Raw genomic sequence first — 18,479 nt, 5'->3', positions numbered from 1 at the left:
GCAACCAATTTTAACCTAGTAAATTGCACTTGGATGAGTTTGTTTTTAGATATTTGTTCATGAAATACTATTTTAAATAAAAAATAAATATTCGGGTTAAACGTAAATATATTTTATTTTTTAATTTTTTTCCATATTTAAAATTAAATTCCCTAATTTCCACCTATAATAATAATTTCAAGTTTTATCAACAACATTTGTAGAAAATATTTAATAATTACTTATGATTAATAATCTAATAAACTATTATTCTAAATCTATATTTCTAATACGTTCTTTAAATAACCAGCATTTGTTTCCATTAACATTAAGAAGATTGATTTAATTAAATTGGTGTGTTATAAGCTTTAAAATAATTTAATTTAATTTTAGTTACATAGATGTAGTTCTTTAACTTATAACGTTTTTAAACATTTTCTCTTATAAAATAATAAACAAAAAAAATTAGTACAAGTTTTTTTTTTTGTTAAAAATTTCATTAAATGTTAAAAGTTTCAATAAATTCATTAAATAAGTTTCGATAATTGTTAAAAATAAGCAGAAGAAAACACCAGTTCTATTTTTATTAGATTATTATATAATAATAACTTAAAATTGTTAATAAATACTTCAAATATTGTTTTTAATATTTTTTAAATTAGTAAATAAAAGAATGTAACAATTAGAGTGTTATAATTAAGGATGACAACAAGGGATGGGGACAAGTTTCTTTATCTCATACTCATTCCCGTAGAAAAAATCTATCTTCATCCCCATACCTAAATCTAACGGGTATCAAACTTTTGTTCCAACTTCATTCTCATTGTAATCAGTAATGGGTATAATCTTGTACCCAATGACGGATCTTGACCAACATTGTTGGGGGAGCCAAAATAATACATCCAAAATTTATACATTTCATTATTGTCACTAACACAATAAAAACGAATACATAACTTAGTATAACGATAATCTAATAAAAATGAATCTATTCTTTTATTCTTCATCAATATACCTATTTTAAAAAAATAATACTAAAAAAATGATTTATCATAATCTAATAAATATTTGAGAGACATAAATACCAAAAGAAAATTCGATGATAATCAAACTACACTTAAAATTCAATTATAAAAAACACACAATACAATCATTTTTTCTTATATGTTCATAAAATAAAAAATTAATATAAAAGATGCTCATTAAATACATTATTAAACTAATATTTGACTATCAAATGAGACAAAAATGAATTACCTTCTTCTTTCTTTCTTCGAGGATGGAAGAGAATATTTGAGATATGAGAGCAAAAATAATTAATCTTTTTCTCTTCAAAAACAAAAGAAAATATGTAAGAATGGAATATGAGAATAATTTGTAAGAAACTCAAGGCAAAAACATATAAAAGAGACTCATTAAATAAATTATTGAACTAGTATTTTACTATAAAGTGAGACGAAAGAATTACATTCTTTTTTTCTTCCTCGATGATGGAAGAGAATAAAGGAAAAATAAGAGAAAAAATAATAGATTTTTTCTTTTTAGAAAAAAAAAATAGAAGAGCATGAAATGTGAGAACAATTTATGAAAAACACAACCTATAATGAAAACAAATAATATAAAATATCTTGATAAATCTTTTTAATCTTTATTTTTTATTATATTTGATTTTATATTTTATTATTTATTAGTATTAATTATTATGTTTATAAAAGAAATAAAATATTTGATTTAATATTTATAACAAAATAAAATCAAAATACCTAATATCTAAAATAAAAAAAATGAAAATACTTATTGTAAAAAAATTTCAAAATTTTGGGGGGACCATGGCCTCTCCCTGCCACCATAATAATTCGTCATTGCTCGTATCCATACCCGTTTTCTTACTACTTCAATATCAATCTTAATTAATTTTTATAAAATAATAAAAAAATTACGATAAAGAAAACATAATATTACCAAATATTCAATATTAGGAGGATGATTGTTTTTTTGATATCAAAATACTTTGAAATAAATTATAATTGTTTACATTGTAGATTAGAATAGCAAATAAAATTTCATCAAAACCAAAACATTTATTAAATTTGAAAATATTAATAAACCTAGTTAATAAAATTTAAAAATATTTTTAAAGAAATATTAAAGGAAAAGAAATATTCAAATTAAAATATATTTTAAATGTTTGTTTATTTCAATTTTTTAATTTGTAATGAATCTCTTTTTTATGCATCAATAAAAGTTATAATACATCACTTGATCAAAATGATGCAAAGAATAAATAATAAACATAATAATAAAATTTTGACATAGATTTTGTATCTTTTGAACTCCAATATAGGTTGGATGATGATAAAAAAATATTTATGATAGTTACATTAAATTTTTATATTGTAGTAAATAAAAGTTATTTATACAATTATAGTGAAAAAATTATAGTATGATTAATAATGAGTTAGAAAATAAAAAATAATTAGATAAAATATATCAAAATAGTATTCTACTCATGATGAAATAAACAACAAATAAAAATATTAACAAATTAACAAATGTGTGTCTTAGAAATAATTTGAGAGACAATTGAAAAAATCGTACGAAAAAAAATAAATGTATAATTAAGGGTATGATAAGATAAAAAATACTTTAGAGATCTAAGCAAACTTTTTAAATATCAACATATATACTATATGATTGAGAAAGAATGAAAATTGTTTTAGCGAAACAATAGAGTTCTTCAAATAAAACAAAAATGAATAATAATAAGTAAAGATTTTTTTTTATATTACTTAGTAAATGAAATATTTAGACTATTAAACACTTAAATTGAGAGTATTAAACATTCTCACGTGAAAGGAAAATATATAATAAATAAAATATTAAAAAATAATATAAATATTCAAATGTAAGTCATAATTTTTTTTAATTGACATACATCATTTTGAAATAATTACATAAATGTTATGATGAGATGAAAAATATATTGAAGATACGAATGAGTTTCATGACAAACCAAATAATTAGAATAAATAAAAATAGAAAGTATATATATATATATATATATATATGATTTCTTAATTAATTGTGAATAATTTAATAATTTAAATGGGGATGAGTATTATGGCGGGGATATGTACATCTCCATACCCAATTGAAAAAGTCAGGGATTCCCCATACCCATACTCATACACATATCCAGTTAATGCGGGAATTCTCCGTAAAAAACGGGGACGGATTCGGACAATACCCACGGGACGAGTTTATTTGCTATCTGTAGTTATAATATTAAGATCTTAAGAAATTCTTAGGAGATATGTAGTAAAAATAATTTAAATTGATAATATATAACTTAAACTTTATAAAGAGAAATGTAATTTCTTAGACTATATGTTTTTCTTTTTATTTATTATGGTTGTTAGAAGTTCTTTGTGAGATGTTTTTTTTCGGAAAAACTTTTATCTTTCCTGTTGAAGTACTCATGAGAGGTAAGTATATTTAATATCTTCTCTTTTCATTTCAATTTATTTGTTCTGTTGATAAAAAACAAAGTGAAATATGTGATTTCGCTTTATAGCATAATAATAAACGAGTTAATTATAATATTACTGTCTCAAACTACATAAGGTGAGTTTTTTTTAAGATATTGGTCAAACTAGATTATACGAGTTGTACTTGTTCAGTTAAGAGGAAGTCAACATTTTATTTACATTATAATTATCTAACTTTGGTAAAACTGTAATTGTAATATTCATTGCTATAATTTGTATTTTAATAATAAAGTTATTTGTATTGAATAATTTTATGATTGTGTTAGAATCCATGAGACACAAACTCTAACCTTGGTGAGGGCATAAGAAGGTATATTACAATCATGTTTTGGAATTCATGTACCTTGGTATAGATAAGAAGATTAAGTTAATGATCCTAAGCATAAATGATACTTAAAAAAAATATATAGGGATCTTCATGTTGAAATTTTCAATTAAGAAAGATCATAACATTAAATTGTTGCTCAAATACAAGGGTAAAAACTAAAAAAATAATAAAAAATGGAATATTATAGCTTTAAATATATTGAGAAATTTTATATTCGAGAACAATAAGTTAGAATCAAATACTTAATATAATATGAATTGATTTTTTCTTTTTTTTTATCCAAATTTTGATATATTTGTTATTTTTTTCACCACTACCGTAGTTGTTTTGGTTGCATTTTTTTAGAGTAATTACTCTTCTTTCATAAACCAAATATATACATTCAATCACGAATATTCAACAAATATTTTAAGAATGTCAAAATTTTTATATAAATTTATAAAAAAAATTAAGATGTCAAACATATAAAAAATAAATAAAAATTGAGAGTTAAAGCCGCTGTGTCACAGTCAAGACCGCCTGTATACCCCTCTTTTATACATACTTTATTTTCTTTCATAAGTCGGGTAACATTTTATCTATTAAGAACAATGTATTAAAAAAAATTACTTAATATTTTCAATGACCCATTATTCTATTATTAAATGTTGTTTATACCTTAAATGGATTTACATAATGTCAACGTTAATTGTCATTAGAATATGCTTTTATTCATTTAAATTTATAAAACAGAATAATGTGCAAAAGATGCACTTAACTAGAATATATATATATATATATGATTTCTTTTTAAAAGTTCATGAAATCTTCCAGAGCGTGTTTGGATGATAAATTTTCGAAAAACATGATTTAAAAAAAATATAAAATATTTCATGATTAAATAAATAGTTTGAATACTCGGTCTTAAAATGTATGGGTAACAGACCGACTACATCCTGACCCTAAGGAGAGGGAAGGAGACGCACGCGTAAGTCCAACAGACAAAGGAAAAGGGGACCAGCATGGTGCAGAGGCCGGATACAGACGAGCAGTGCGTAATGTAACATTTCGGCCGGATATTACTAATTTAAATAATTAAAATAGAAAATAAGTATAAAATCGCATTTATGATAATTCATTTTCTCAAAACGCGGAAAATTTAAAACATTTATTATACTACAATAAACCAAAATTTACAAACTATAATTGTCGATTACAAATTTCGAGTCTGGTAAGATAAATGTTTACAAAATGTTTAAAATCCATAAAATAAGAAAACATCATAAAGGTTTTTCCCCAAGCTAGCCCCTCTCCGGAATTATGCTTCACCAGCAACACCTGCAACATCATCTGCTCATGTATAACACATTAAACTATCATCCCCAAACACAAGCAAATAGGGTGAGCTGAACAAAATAAAACTGCACTACACAATATAATAAATAACCATACAATATTCCAACAATTATAATACTCCAAAGTCTCATCACATAGTATATTATTCTCTCATAACCAACCAGTTCCCTTTTCGATGCCCTAACGTCTATTGAGAAGAACAAGCAACAACCCTTACCTGTTCACCAAAACCCGGTAAGAACATTACTTTCCTTAGGACTGACAAGCAACCACCCTTGCCTGGTCACCAAAACTCGGCAAGAGCACAACCCTTACATGTTCACCAAAACTCGGTAAGAGCGTTGCTTTTCCTAAGATTCACAAGCCATAATCCTTAATCCTCGACTTCCAAATCTTCCTATGGACGCCTCTTGATTCTACACCATTTGATGATTACATTGATCGATCTTTGCTGCCACGAGTGTCTACTCACCCCTCCAACTACATGCCACCACCTAATAGTCCACACGCGGGAATAAATTTGCCACGGCCAAGATCCGCGACACCAAGTGGTGTTCCCCAATACGAACCACATTTGTATTTGTCCCAAGACTACCAACATCGTCGGATAACATCGAGGAGGACAATCTTTTAGAACCCATCCATACGAACCACGATCTCGCACACTCCACTGGACTTCCAAAACCACTAGGCTACAACCTAAAGCGGCCACGTGTTACCCCAATACAAGTTGCACTCGTAACTGGGCCCCAACAAAGCATCGCATCAAGACATCCATCCAAAATTGTGTAGAATCCCTCGCGTAATCCATCACGGCATCCAAAAATGCCTAGCACAACATCCATGTCGCTAGGTTAACTCACGTTCTAGACCACCTGACAGAACACTTGGCGTTGTCGGGCGCCAACCCACTAGATTTTGGTCCAAGTCCAATTCTACAACAAACTGCCTGGCGGGACTGTAACATCTCGCCCGGATATTACGAATTTTAAATAATAAAATAAAAATGTAATAATAATACTTCATTTATTATAAATCATTTTCCCAAAATCGCGGGAATTTAAAACTTTATTACATTGATAAAACCAACTTAAATCCAATTTTTATAAACACAATACATTATCCAAATCAGTCTCATTATAAAGCCAAGTTCTATAATTCTAATGACTACAAGAAATCCTTAAAACTCACAAAATGATGAAACACTACCACAAAGTTTCCCAACTAGCCCATGCTCCGGATCTACGCTCCACCAGAACCACCTGCAGCGTCATCTGCTCCCGTGTACCGCGTACACGATCATTGCCAAACACAGGCAGATAGGGTGAGCTAAAGGAATATAAACATATGCAACAATTTATATAACAAAACACACACATTAAAGGAACTTCATCCTTTGGTCTCATCACACATGGCCACCACCATGTAATCATGTTCTACGTCTTTGGTTGATAATCTCAAGTTATCGTTGTTGTCCAACCTACAAGCCACCACTTGTAGAACACATGCGGGAACACTCACTATTTCGTGCCATAACTCAAAGAATGCTCGTGTTACCCTTCATCCTGAGCCACAACTCTAGGAATACTCCAGCATCTGACCCTCGAGATATCGCCCAAAGCCTCGTAGACCATGCACATCCAAAGCAAGCAAAACATAATGTATGCTTCATCAAAAATCGCCTGGCGCTCCACACGAGGTGCCAAGCATAAAAGGCTTTCAGATCGCCTGGCGGGGGACACGTGCCGCCAGGCGCCAAACATCTCTGATGCTACTGTTTCTACAAGTAATGCCTGGCGGGAAAACCCTTATCGCCAAGAGCTACACGCTTCAATTCTCTACTGGTTTTGTAGCTATCACTTATGGTGAAACACCACCGCCAAACGCTACACCATTACTTGTGCAGTACTGGTTTTTAAGCACCTAAAACAAAGTAAAATCAATCCATTCACATTTCATATAAATATTCCTCCTTTAATTCCATGCTAGCATTCAATTATAAATTATGAATAACGCATGCTCAAATAAATATAAGCACCAATACTCTAACAATTTAAGCACATGATCCTATGCACCAATACAAATTAATATTGACACACACACATTCACCAATAACCAATTCTCCACATGTGACTAACCCAAAGGAACATTCAAATTGATAGAGACTTACCACATAACCCAATCATGCTTCATTCATGTATTTTAAAGACTCTAAAATCAGCAATATTGAGTAACATATATCTCTAGCTACTGACCTCCAAATCAAATTTTATCCACCGTTTAAAGTGAAGAACTACATGTTATGGACCACCTATCAAAATTTCACCTAAATCGGACGGTTAACGGATCGGGAAATGTAGTTTTACGAAAACTGCGCAAACCAGAAAAAAATAGTGACGTCTAGCGCCCAGCAATCAGGAACCTTGTGCCTGGTGATACAAAGCCAACGGCGGGTGGTTCTTGCTCTGCGAAAATACGAAAAACAACATTTTTTGTGAATCAGAGCACCACTCGCATCTCTGGTATGGCGCCTGGCGGCCAATTGCGTGCCACTAGGCGATTCCTGTAGTTCCAGGAATCCAACAACACTTCCCTTCGTGCGAACCTCAACCAACCCAACCATCCCGATTTCCTTCAATTTTGACTCAATATTCACCACTCAAAGATTTAGGATCACAATTCATCCAATAAATTTGTAGTTCATTACGCAATTTGCTTTACAATTTTCGAAACACCCAATTCCTCAACCCCAACATTCATTCATAGCCAATCTCATTTGATTCCCTCGCACTACAGTTATTCCCTTCCTTTTGGTCCAACTGTTGTTAAAACACCTTTTCCACCGAACCAAAGCAACCCAAAACATGCAGAACCTGAAAATCGAACCAAAACGAAAAGCGTCGTTTGGCGGGTGTTCTTCACCGATAGTTAATGATCAACCCAGGAAACTGGGTGGCGTAGCTTGCGTCGCCTAACGACACTAAGCTCACCACCATGCGGTTCCTATCAGGAACCCAAAAAAATAGGAAAAAATTGCATGTGTCACTTGGCAATAAGAAATAATGCATATTCATTTCATACAATAGCCATTAACCAATTACAAATGAAATTACGAGTTCAGCACCCCTAAACTGGCTTTCCTTGCTAAACTTGAAAGTTTTTGACTCCTTTTTTGATCAAAAATGGCTTCTCTTTAGTTCTCCCACTATTAAGCTCCAATCCAGCACTCAAACCTCACGTTTCACTCTGGATTATCTCTCCCTATTGTGCAGGATAATGGTAGAATCAACTAAACCCTATTTCTTACCTCTAATTGGGCTTTTAATTAGGACATAATGGTGATTAATTAGCCAAAACGAAAAATGGGTTTAATGGTGATGGTAATTGCTATTCAAGGCCATTATTGAGTTGTTTTTCAGCCCCTCTTAGGGGCTCCATTGTCAGCTAGGGTTTTCTCTGCCCTTTCGTATTCATACTAAAGGTATTTTTAGCAAAAAGAGAGTTTAAGGTGAGTCTACCAAGATTTGAACCCACCACCGTGCCAATGTCCAAACCAATGCACAACCATTTAACCAACTCATGTTTCGTGATACTTCACATAATTCTATAAAGTACTCTCAACTTTTTGAGTTAGTACTTTTCCATGTCATACATGTCAGAACTAAATGCCATAAATGCTCCCACTAACTGCATTGATTAATTATTTATTTATTTAATTAATTAAATTTCACGGGTCTTACACGGACCACTTCTGTCGCCAAGCGCTAACTCTCTGGTTTTACTCTGGAGTTCATTTTGTAGCCTATCTCATGGTGGTTTACACCGTTCCGCCAGATGTCACACCAATAATTAATAATTTACTGGTATTTGACACTATATAATAGGTTCCAATGAATCTATCTACACAGGACACTCAATTCACGCAAAATACGCATCCATGACAAGTAAATACACTTTTATATCATTAAGTTGAACTCAACTACACAATATCACATGGTCATACATCAAAAACAACCATATTCTTGCTTTTATTCATATCGGAGAATCATAATAAATCCACATAAAACCATCAAAGCAAAGTGTTATACCTAACACACAATTATGGATAATTAAACAATATACAAATCAGGAAGAACACATAATCATTGCCCCAAAATATCTCACGGAAAATAAAATAGTAATAATGATAATAATATAAAAAACAACAAAAAATAATAATCATGATAATAATAATAATAATAATAAAACAAAACAATAAAAAAAAATAATGAAAATAATAATAAAATAAAATGAAATAATAGTAATAAAACAATAATACTAATAAGATAAAATAGTAATAATAATAAAATAAAGCAATAATAATAAATAAAAAAGATTAAAAAAAATCATAAATAAAATAAAACAATGATAGTAATAATAATAATAAGAAAATAATAGTAAAATAAAATAGTAATATTAATAAAAATAATTATAAAATAAACTAAAATAAAATAATAATAATAAAAGTAATAAAAAATAGTAATAATAATAATAATACAAATAATAATAATAATAATAATACTAATAAAACGAAATTTTAAAAAATAATAATAATGAAATAAAATGAAATAATAATAATAAACTAATATTAATAAAATAAAATAATAATAATGATAAAATAAAATAATAATAAAAATAAAACAACAATAATTATAATAAAATCATCAATAAAACCAAATAATCACAATGATAACAAATATAATAAAATAATTGTAAAATTAAATTAAATAATAATACTAATAAAAATAATTATTATAAAATAAAATAAAAATAAAAATGAAATTAATAATAATAATAATAGTAATAGTAATAAAAATAATATAAATAATAATAATAATAAATGAAACTATAAAAAAAATAATAATTAAAATCGAAAGGCTTATACAGGCATGACACCTGAGAAGATTTGTCAAACGGGAGGAAGGAGAATTCTCTTCCAAAGCAGAGTGAGAAGGGCGATACGAGTAGCAACCACGAAGAACGTCAAGGTACCAAGAGAGGCGAGAAGAAGGCACTAGAATGAGGGTTTAGCCCAAGAAAGATGATGAGTAGGATGTGAGGTAGAAGCCACTAAGAGGGGTGATCAACTATATATCAGGAGGTATCGCAGGAGACGAAGCCATTATATCGCAGGAGGTATCAATGTCGTATATACATGTCCCCGACAGCACATGCCACTCATCACATTCCGTGACGATGATTTCCAAGCTATTGACCATCAACACAATGACCCAATGGTGACCTCAGTAAAGATTGAAGACTTTATAGTAAGAAAAACCTTGGTGGACCAGCATAATTCGATGGATATCCTATACTAGGACACTTTCAAAAAGTTAAGAATTTCGGAGGCAGAAATCCAGCAATACTCAGAGCGAATGAATACAAAGGGCTACATTGATTTATTCACCAAATTTGGAGCAGGGAGAACAACGTTGTTGAAAGGGGGAGCTACTTCAACCTAAATGAAGATAGTTTTGATGATGTTTAACAATGTAGAATTAATCATGTTTAAGTTAGGCTGTCAATATGAGATTATCACATGTAACACAAGCCTGCACTAAGTTGTAATTGACCATCACACTCTTACTTGTGCAGTCATAAATTGATTAGTCATTTAACTAATGGATTAGTTGAGGGAACTGCACTAAGACAGTGTAAATACCCTCACGATAATCAATTAGGTAAATTCCTAATCCATTAATGACAACAAAGAACTTTGTATAAAAGCTGTTTTCAAAATCAGTTTCAAGTGTGGAAAAGTTACAAATCACTGAAGAGCATTCTGAGAAACTGCCTTCTGAGATTCATAGAGTTCTCAAGCATTCCTAAAGATCATTCAAGTGAGGATTCAAGGAGATTGAGGGTTGATTCAACCTTGATGGGTCTAGCTTGAATCTAGGAGCAAATTCAAAAATTTGCACTACAATAGGTGTATTCGTTTCTTGATTCCTTCTGATTGTATTTCTGAATATTGTTGTTTCACTGTGTGAGGTGAAGGCCTAGGTGCAATTGTGTAGAGGCATTGTTCCTAGGGGGAGTTCTTGATTGGTAGATCAAGATCCTTGTTTTTAGGTTCTAGGATTATATAGATGTTCTTGTAATTCTTGGAACTTAATTGAGGTAGTGGAATCCTCCTATGTGGGTTTACTTAGGAGAAGACTGGACATAGATTCATCTTGAATCAAACCAGTATAAACCTTTGTGTCTTGATTCTTTCTCTTCTCTTACAATCTTTCTTGATTACTTTTAAACAGTCCATTAACACAGAACTGCAAAATTGATTAATTGGATTATAAGACTTAAAGATACTTTCAAGATTCAACCTAACCAAGTGAAAGACTCATTAATCAATTTGGATTATTAGACAAATCTGATTTAACAAACGTTAATGGTAAAAATTTGATACCTTATTGTTTACACTCATATCTCTTATAATATTTTGCTAGGGAGACCTTCTTTGAACATGCTTTGTGTGATGATATTCACATATCACCTAACTATGAAATTTTTGTCAACTTCGGGAGACATAATCATTGTACATGTAGACCAACCAATTGCGCGCAAATGCTACGCAAACATCTTGAGAGAAAGACCCATACACCAAGGAAAGAGCCCAACGTCGCTACGATACCAAAATCAAACCCAAGTCTTTTCACTAGGTAAATCTAGTGTGGCGAATAGTAAGTGCTGCCCGGAAACACTAGAGGAAATTCTCGGCCAACTAGGAAGGGTCACTACGTGTCAAGGAAGATGTGGGTAAGTGCACATACAGATTGGAACACTTGTCAAGTGTTCTTATTCCAGCAACCTAGAACGCCTCAGATCTAGTTAATTTTCAGACTTCTTACGAACGATTTGTGGGTTGGTCAAGAAGAATTTTGGTCAAAAAGGTTTTAAATTGACGCATTTTCATCGCTAAAGCACACACGCATTTAAGTTAAGTTAATCAATCAAATACTTTTTTAGTATTTTCTCTATGGGAAAGAAGCTTTATCAAACTAGATGATCCCCAATATTTGTATCAATGGGAAAGGAAGCTTCATCGTTCTAGATGATCCCCCACATTGATAAAATAAATATGACACAATATGATCATCCTAGATGATCCCCCACATAGATAAATTAAAGGCTGACTTACTGACCTAGGAAGACAGGAGGCCGACCACATCTTAGCCAGGATTGTCGGGCACATCTCAGGCAAGACACATGTTGGCAGCGTCACGACCACATGATCTTGTTTCAATCTGCAAATCAATACTATGTCATCTATAATATTATATTTTTTACGAATGACAGCTATGGTAGTGGACTTGCCAACCCTAGACAAAGGGAGTTTCACTCGAGGATCTACCCACTCATACCTCGGATGGTGCAGGGACGAAAGCTCCTCCGCACCAAAACGATATCACTATATTATGCCTATTGGAAGGATAATAAGCAGAAGAGGATGACATATCTAGAGTAGTGTGATGCAGGATACACTCGACTAAAGGCTGGCACATTTCTTAAGTTAATCCTTTACTCCAACATCAAGACCCCACCCATATTTATAGTGGACTACCTTTGCAACGATAGGCATCCTTGACAAAGTGGGATTTAACTCCATCTAATGTCGGGACACTTCCTTTAAAAATCCTACCTACAACATCCCATCATTATGACAAATTAGCATCAAATGGCAAGCCGAGTCAATACCTTTTTCAACGCATCTTCACACATCTCACTAGATATTAATGGCAGCAACATCTCGACCAACCACACTCTTGTTTCACTTCGTTCACTACGAGACTTGGGGGGAAAAGGTTGGTGTATAGGTAATAGGTCGACCATATCCCGACCCTTCTGTACGTGAAAAGGACAACCACATCCAAGCCCTAGGGAGAGGGAAGGAGACGCATGCACAAATCCAACAAGCAAAGGAAAAGAGGCCAACATGGTGTAGAGATCAAGTACATCTCAGCCCACCGCCTGGTCGGGTATATCCCGATCCAATAATGGCCAGTTGAGTAAGGACGATGATGTACAGACGAGCAACACGTAATCCCACTAAATATGAAAAGAATTGATCATTGACAAGATACATACGAGAAATTTTAGTCAATAAGGAAAAAAGTTGAGTTACATACAAGCAATCTAAGTCAATAAGAAAAGAATTTATCATTGACAAGGTACAGATGAACATTTTCAATCCATAAGAAAAGAACTTACAAATGCAATCTTAATCAAAAAGAAAAAAGTTAATCCTTAATGCGAACGACCCACAAATAATAATATGTTTGCCAAGTGAACAATACAAATTAGGGTTTAGTGCCTACAAAGAGGTATGCTATTCTCACTTTACTACATACGCCTCATATCAAATCACTTTTTGAGTTGAGCATCAAAGTGCTTGCATCTTTTAATGTTCTTATATCATAAAGCTTGCACAAATCTATGTGAAAAGAAAAATATATTTATTACTTACATACAACCGGTACTCTTGCCATTTTTAAGTTCAAAGAAGGGGACCCCACAAAGATCTACCTCGGCTCACTAACTAGTCTATCCAACAGTCCACTATTTAATCTTGTTGGGGTTTATCTCTTTTAATCCACAAAAAACTCCTATATACCAAACTTTGCATCTTTCATTGAAAATTGCGTTCGGAAAATAAGAAGAATGAACATAAGGATGACTAGGCATCGACCCAGATAGTCGTTTTGAGTAAAGCTGAGAGGGTCCTTGGACTAGTTTCTCATGTACATAATAAGAAGGCTCCTTCTATTTAGTCTATAAGGGCCGTTTTTCCTGCCTACATATTCCTATGTGTGAAAACAAGTATATGAACAAAACATGAAGATTGGGTTGGTGTTCAACATTACTGTACACAGTAATGACAATATAAATAAAGTTCGCGACCCTATATAGGTAAGGAGGGGCAGTATGGGAGGTATTGCCTTTAGGCCCAATAGACAGAATTTGGCCTAAACATCTTTCATGGAAGGTTTTCGAATCAATACAGTTAGGACTGTCTGTTTGCAGATGCAGATGAATAAACTCTTTTTTTCTTTTTTGCGTTGTAAGATCAGGGGAAATGAAGTTGTGTATCCAAGCTTATTCGAAAGAAATAGGTAGCTTGTAACTTGCCACGAGGTGATAGCTAGATTGATGCTATCAAATATTGACTATCTGATTGCTCGGTTCACATTCCTCTTTCATATATACAATTTAAATCGAATCCCTAACAGAAAGAATGAAATGTTGGACCTGCATTGGTATTCATTACTATGACTATCGACAGGAGATCTAGATCCCAGAAATGCTATTCATTACTATGATATCTGCTATTCCCAAAACTTGACCGGGCAAAGAACATAGGCTGACGTTTCGCCTTGAGTTGAAAACTGCTTCACTAGGCCGGTCTGATTAGAGATCGAAGAGCTTTTATAACTCAGGAACTAGAAAGCGAAGAGGAAATCTTACTTCTACCTTAGATGCAGATCCAATAAGTCAAGTCAATAGTTCAAACTAAACATAACAAAAGGGAAAATATACTTATGAATCGACCAGATCCATTTTTGGTGTGAACTAAAACCGAACCTATCAACTCAAGTATAGAACCAAACGAGTCTTGCTATAGAATTGATAGCGTTTCAAAGAAAAACGGAGGCCTGAAGAAGACTAATAATCTAATCCAATTCGTGTTTGTGCATTTAACCTTGTTTTAGAAGCTTTCTTTGACGTGATATTGAGAGAATGGAATATAGGGCTTTACCAAACTTATGAATAGAAATACAAAGCACGATTAAACGGTGCAAGCATCGAGAATCAGTCAACTCCTTCCTATGCCTCAAGCCAACGCTACTTCTTTTGTTTGCGACGTGTCAGTATTGTATCAATTCAAATAATTAAACCATTTTTAGAAAGACTCAAAATTTGTTGATCCGTTCAACACCGTTGATACTAAAGTTGCTTCTATTAACGAGGAACAGAGACCACACCGATAACACCATCTTATCCCCTTGGAAGAGGGTTGGTTGACGATTCCTACTACGTACTAGATGGAAAGGGGTGAAAGATTCCTACTTTAACTGGCTAACAATTTAGCAGGCTAACCAATTCCAATTCATCTTCTGGGTTCCCGCCTGGCCGATTGAGCCGACGAGATTCAAGAACAATATATCCAATCGTGATCGTTGTTCAACGACGAATTCTTCGTCTATTTGTGAATGAATAATTGTTCATTCGCTATTTTCTAACTATTGGATCAACTACCAGGGCCTTTAATAACCTTTTAACGACGCGGGTTAATTCCCAAAAAGCTAAAGCTAAAAAAGCGCAGTGCTATCATAAATGAAAAGAGGAAGCGAAGTGACCTTGAGTAAGAAGCTAAGGGGGCATGATGGTGATAAGAGGGATTTCTTTCATCTTCGTCTACGCAGTAAGGGATATCGATTACTGATCGTAAGGGACGGGATAACTGGTTCAGCGGCAGATCCTAATTAACTTTCTGGGGACTCCGTAACTCATTGCTTCCACTCTTTCCAAAGCTTGTGGGTTCTCTGCTATAAAGAGACTAGTCTATTTATCATTTAACGGATTGCAGAGCGTAGAAGCATTAATTACTGGGATATCGAGGAGTTCCTCTCCAACTACCGGAACTTACACCGAAACATGAGATATTGTACAAGTACAAGTACACAGAATACATCCGCTACAGTGGAAACAATGGCATCTGTAGCTTCACACCTTTCTTTTTGAATGGGGCATCAACAGTAAGAAAGTCAGTAGTAATGGTACCATCTCTAGTTCTTTACTGATCATGTATGTTTTCTGCAGCAAAGGACGGAAAGAAGTAGACGAGTAGTAATATACCCGGATAGGCAAGGGTGGATGAATGAGTAACCATCTTATACATCTACAAGTTGATTAAAAAATTCACTGCAACATAAAAGAAAAGAAGGAATAGCGGGTCGGCAAAACAGCTAAATCCTTTTAACGGGTCCCGCTTTCACTGAATTGCTTCTTTTACTAGCTGAGCTAGAGGATGCCATGCCTATTTATTTTGTTAGACACCGAAGTGAATAACTAACTGGCTTAACAGTCTGTCCCACAAATAGAAGCAAGTTGATTTTACTAATAAGTAAGCTTGGTGTCACTGGTACTGATCAGATCGGGTAACCATACCTTTACCTGTTTTCAGGGTATCCATCAACCAAATCCATCAAAGTGTGTGAAGTAAAGATTTAATTACATCATCAGAAAGGAAAATTCAATCTCATCCACAGCAGTATTCTGCTGTGTAGGAAGGTGTCCTAAGATTTTTCCAATTTCATCACATGATGTAACAAAAACCGACAAAACAGCGTTTCAACAACCCAAAATACAAATTATTATGCGATGCATATGCATCCTCCTCCAACTGAGATTAGAAGTGATCGAAAAGAATCTACACAGAGATACACTTGTGCAATAACCATACCATATTAGGTCAAAATGTCAAAATGTAGGAGTAGAAATGTATGTATTAAGAGACGGGCAAAAACATCCTCAAAACTGGTTTTAAGGTGGCAAGACAACAGATGATTGTAAAGAGTAATGGCACCGATGAAACTGTGCAAGCATGCTTGCTTCAAAAAATATGCAGATTCAGAAGCATTTAATTATTTTTACCATCACTCGTAATTACTCAGATCAAGTGTTGGATTATATATTTAGCTTCATCCTAATCTACAAATATTCAAAATTCAAATCAAGATAGATCTCAAACCAAGAAAGCAAAAAATTATAGACATAAAATCAATAGATGGAAAATGACAAGAATAACCCTCAAATTATGAACACCAAAAAAGGGGATTTAGTTCCCCGACGTCCAAATGCAGCATCAAATTGCAACTATGGATAGCGAGGGGAACACGCATTTCGGCTTAAATTAAACAACGCAAAACACTTAAAACAAGTGCAAGCGAAAATCTCAAAGAAAATTAAAGCCTTCCAAGATTAACACCCAATTGAAACACGAATAAAGAGCAATACACATAAAAACCGAAACACACTGATTCTACACACGAAAAACTCTAACCCCTAACCAAACGTAAAATCATTAAAAAAGAAACTGGTAGCAAAAAATAAACAACTCAGTCCCTTAGATGTTCAATAATGTTTGCGATCATAGCCGCAAATCATTACAGGTCTGTAGACTCATCACAGTTGAAAATATTGCAACCGAGGTTATCCAATCGACAAAAAAAAAAACAGACCCACAATAAAAAACCAAACCTTTGGTAGAAAAATGAATTTAGTTGCTCTGTTTGCTCCCAAAACCAATGGATTGTGGAAAAGATATTAAAGAACAACACAAATAACTATTGCTTCAAGGGAACGAGTCGAATGGGAATGGAAGTAATCCGCACCGACCAGATAAAGAAGCCTACGCTGGATTTGGGTTGGAACTGTTAAAGAAAGAGAAAGGAATGAGAAACCCTAATTTCGCATGCAGGGGCTAAGACGGGATATGGCAGATCGCAAGGGAGTGTCGTATATATACTGAGGATTGGAGTAAGGAAGGGACCCTCTCATTTGCGCGTTAATAGCGAGGCATAACGGTCTTAAAAATTTTAATTGCCTTTATAGTTTTTTAAACCATTTATTTATTTTTAAATATATTATAAAAATAGCATTTTAATGAAAATTTATTACAGCATAAAAATAAGATTACTATCTTAATGTAGATTTCACGTAAATGAGTGTTTACAATTAAAAAAAATTATAAATAAAAATAATTCTCATATAAATAATCTTTTTATAAATTTAAACAATTAAATATCACATTAAATAATGTTTTTATTTATAAAATAACTATGATAGACGACTTGGACACATGGTCTAACGCTCTTGTATATATTAAAAACAAAATATTAATAATTGTTTCTCATCCTAAAATTTATATGACCACTTTAACATTTGTTTCCGTCAATATGAAGAAAATTTATTTCAAATTGATGCTATAGTCTAATTAATAATAATCATATATAACAATTTTCTTAATTCTTTTATAATAACAAACTAAAATTGATAATGAAATTTTATTGTCTCATTTTTTATACAAACAACACATGTATTTTAAATTCTAAAGTTAAAACCATAATCTCATTCCGTGAAGAATTGGTCAATTTTGTTAAATCTAACGTCGTCTATATAACAAATGTGTGAATTTAATGATTTAGAAATATTAAAAATTGAAAAGTACATACGTGAATCACTCTACGAAA

The 18,479-nt window shown here is 32.4% G+C and overlaps 4 non-coding genes across 4 annotated transcripts; all 4 read right to left on the bottom strand.

Annotated features, from left to right (window-relative positions):
• Positions 1 to 16,459: 16,459 nt before the first annotated feature.
• Positions 16,460 to 16,555, bottom strand: LOC114195738. The gene has a single exon (XR_003606571.1). It is a non-coding gene; the product is annotated as a small nucleolar RNA snoR31/Z110/Z27 (small nucleolar RNA).
• Positions 16,556 to 16,851: 296 nt separating this feature from the next.
• LOC114195748 lies at positions 16,852 to 16,941 on the bottom strand. The gene has a single exon (XR_003606579.1). It is a non-coding gene; the product is annotated as a small nucleolar RNA snoR31 (small nucleolar RNA).
• A 120-nt stretch (positions 16,942 to 17,061) lies between these two features.
• Positions 17,062 to 17,202, bottom strand: LOC114195702. Its single transcript, XR_003606535.1, has one exon. It is a non-coding gene; the product is annotated as a small nucleolar RNA snoR136 (small nucleolar RNA).
• Positions 17,203 to 17,339: 137 nt separating this feature from the next.
• On the bottom strand, positions 17,340 to 17,423 carry LOC114195746. Its single transcript, XR_003606577.1, has one exon. It is a non-coding gene; the product is annotated as a small nucleolar RNA SNORD25 (small nucleolar RNA).
• Positions 17,424 to 18,479: the final 1,056 nt, after the last annotated feature.

The sequence above is a fragment of the Vigna unguiculata genome, chromosome 8, assembly GCF_004118075.2.
Source record: "Vigna unguiculata cultivar IT97K-499-35 chromosome 8, ASM411807v1, whole genome shotgun sequence".
Taxonomy (NCBI): Eukaryota; Viridiplantae; Streptophyta; class Magnoliopsida; order Fabales; family Fabaceae; genus Vigna; species Vigna unguiculata.
The sequence above is the reverse complement of the archived record's forward strand: the minus strand, read 5'-3'. Positions and strand labels throughout refer to the sequence as shown.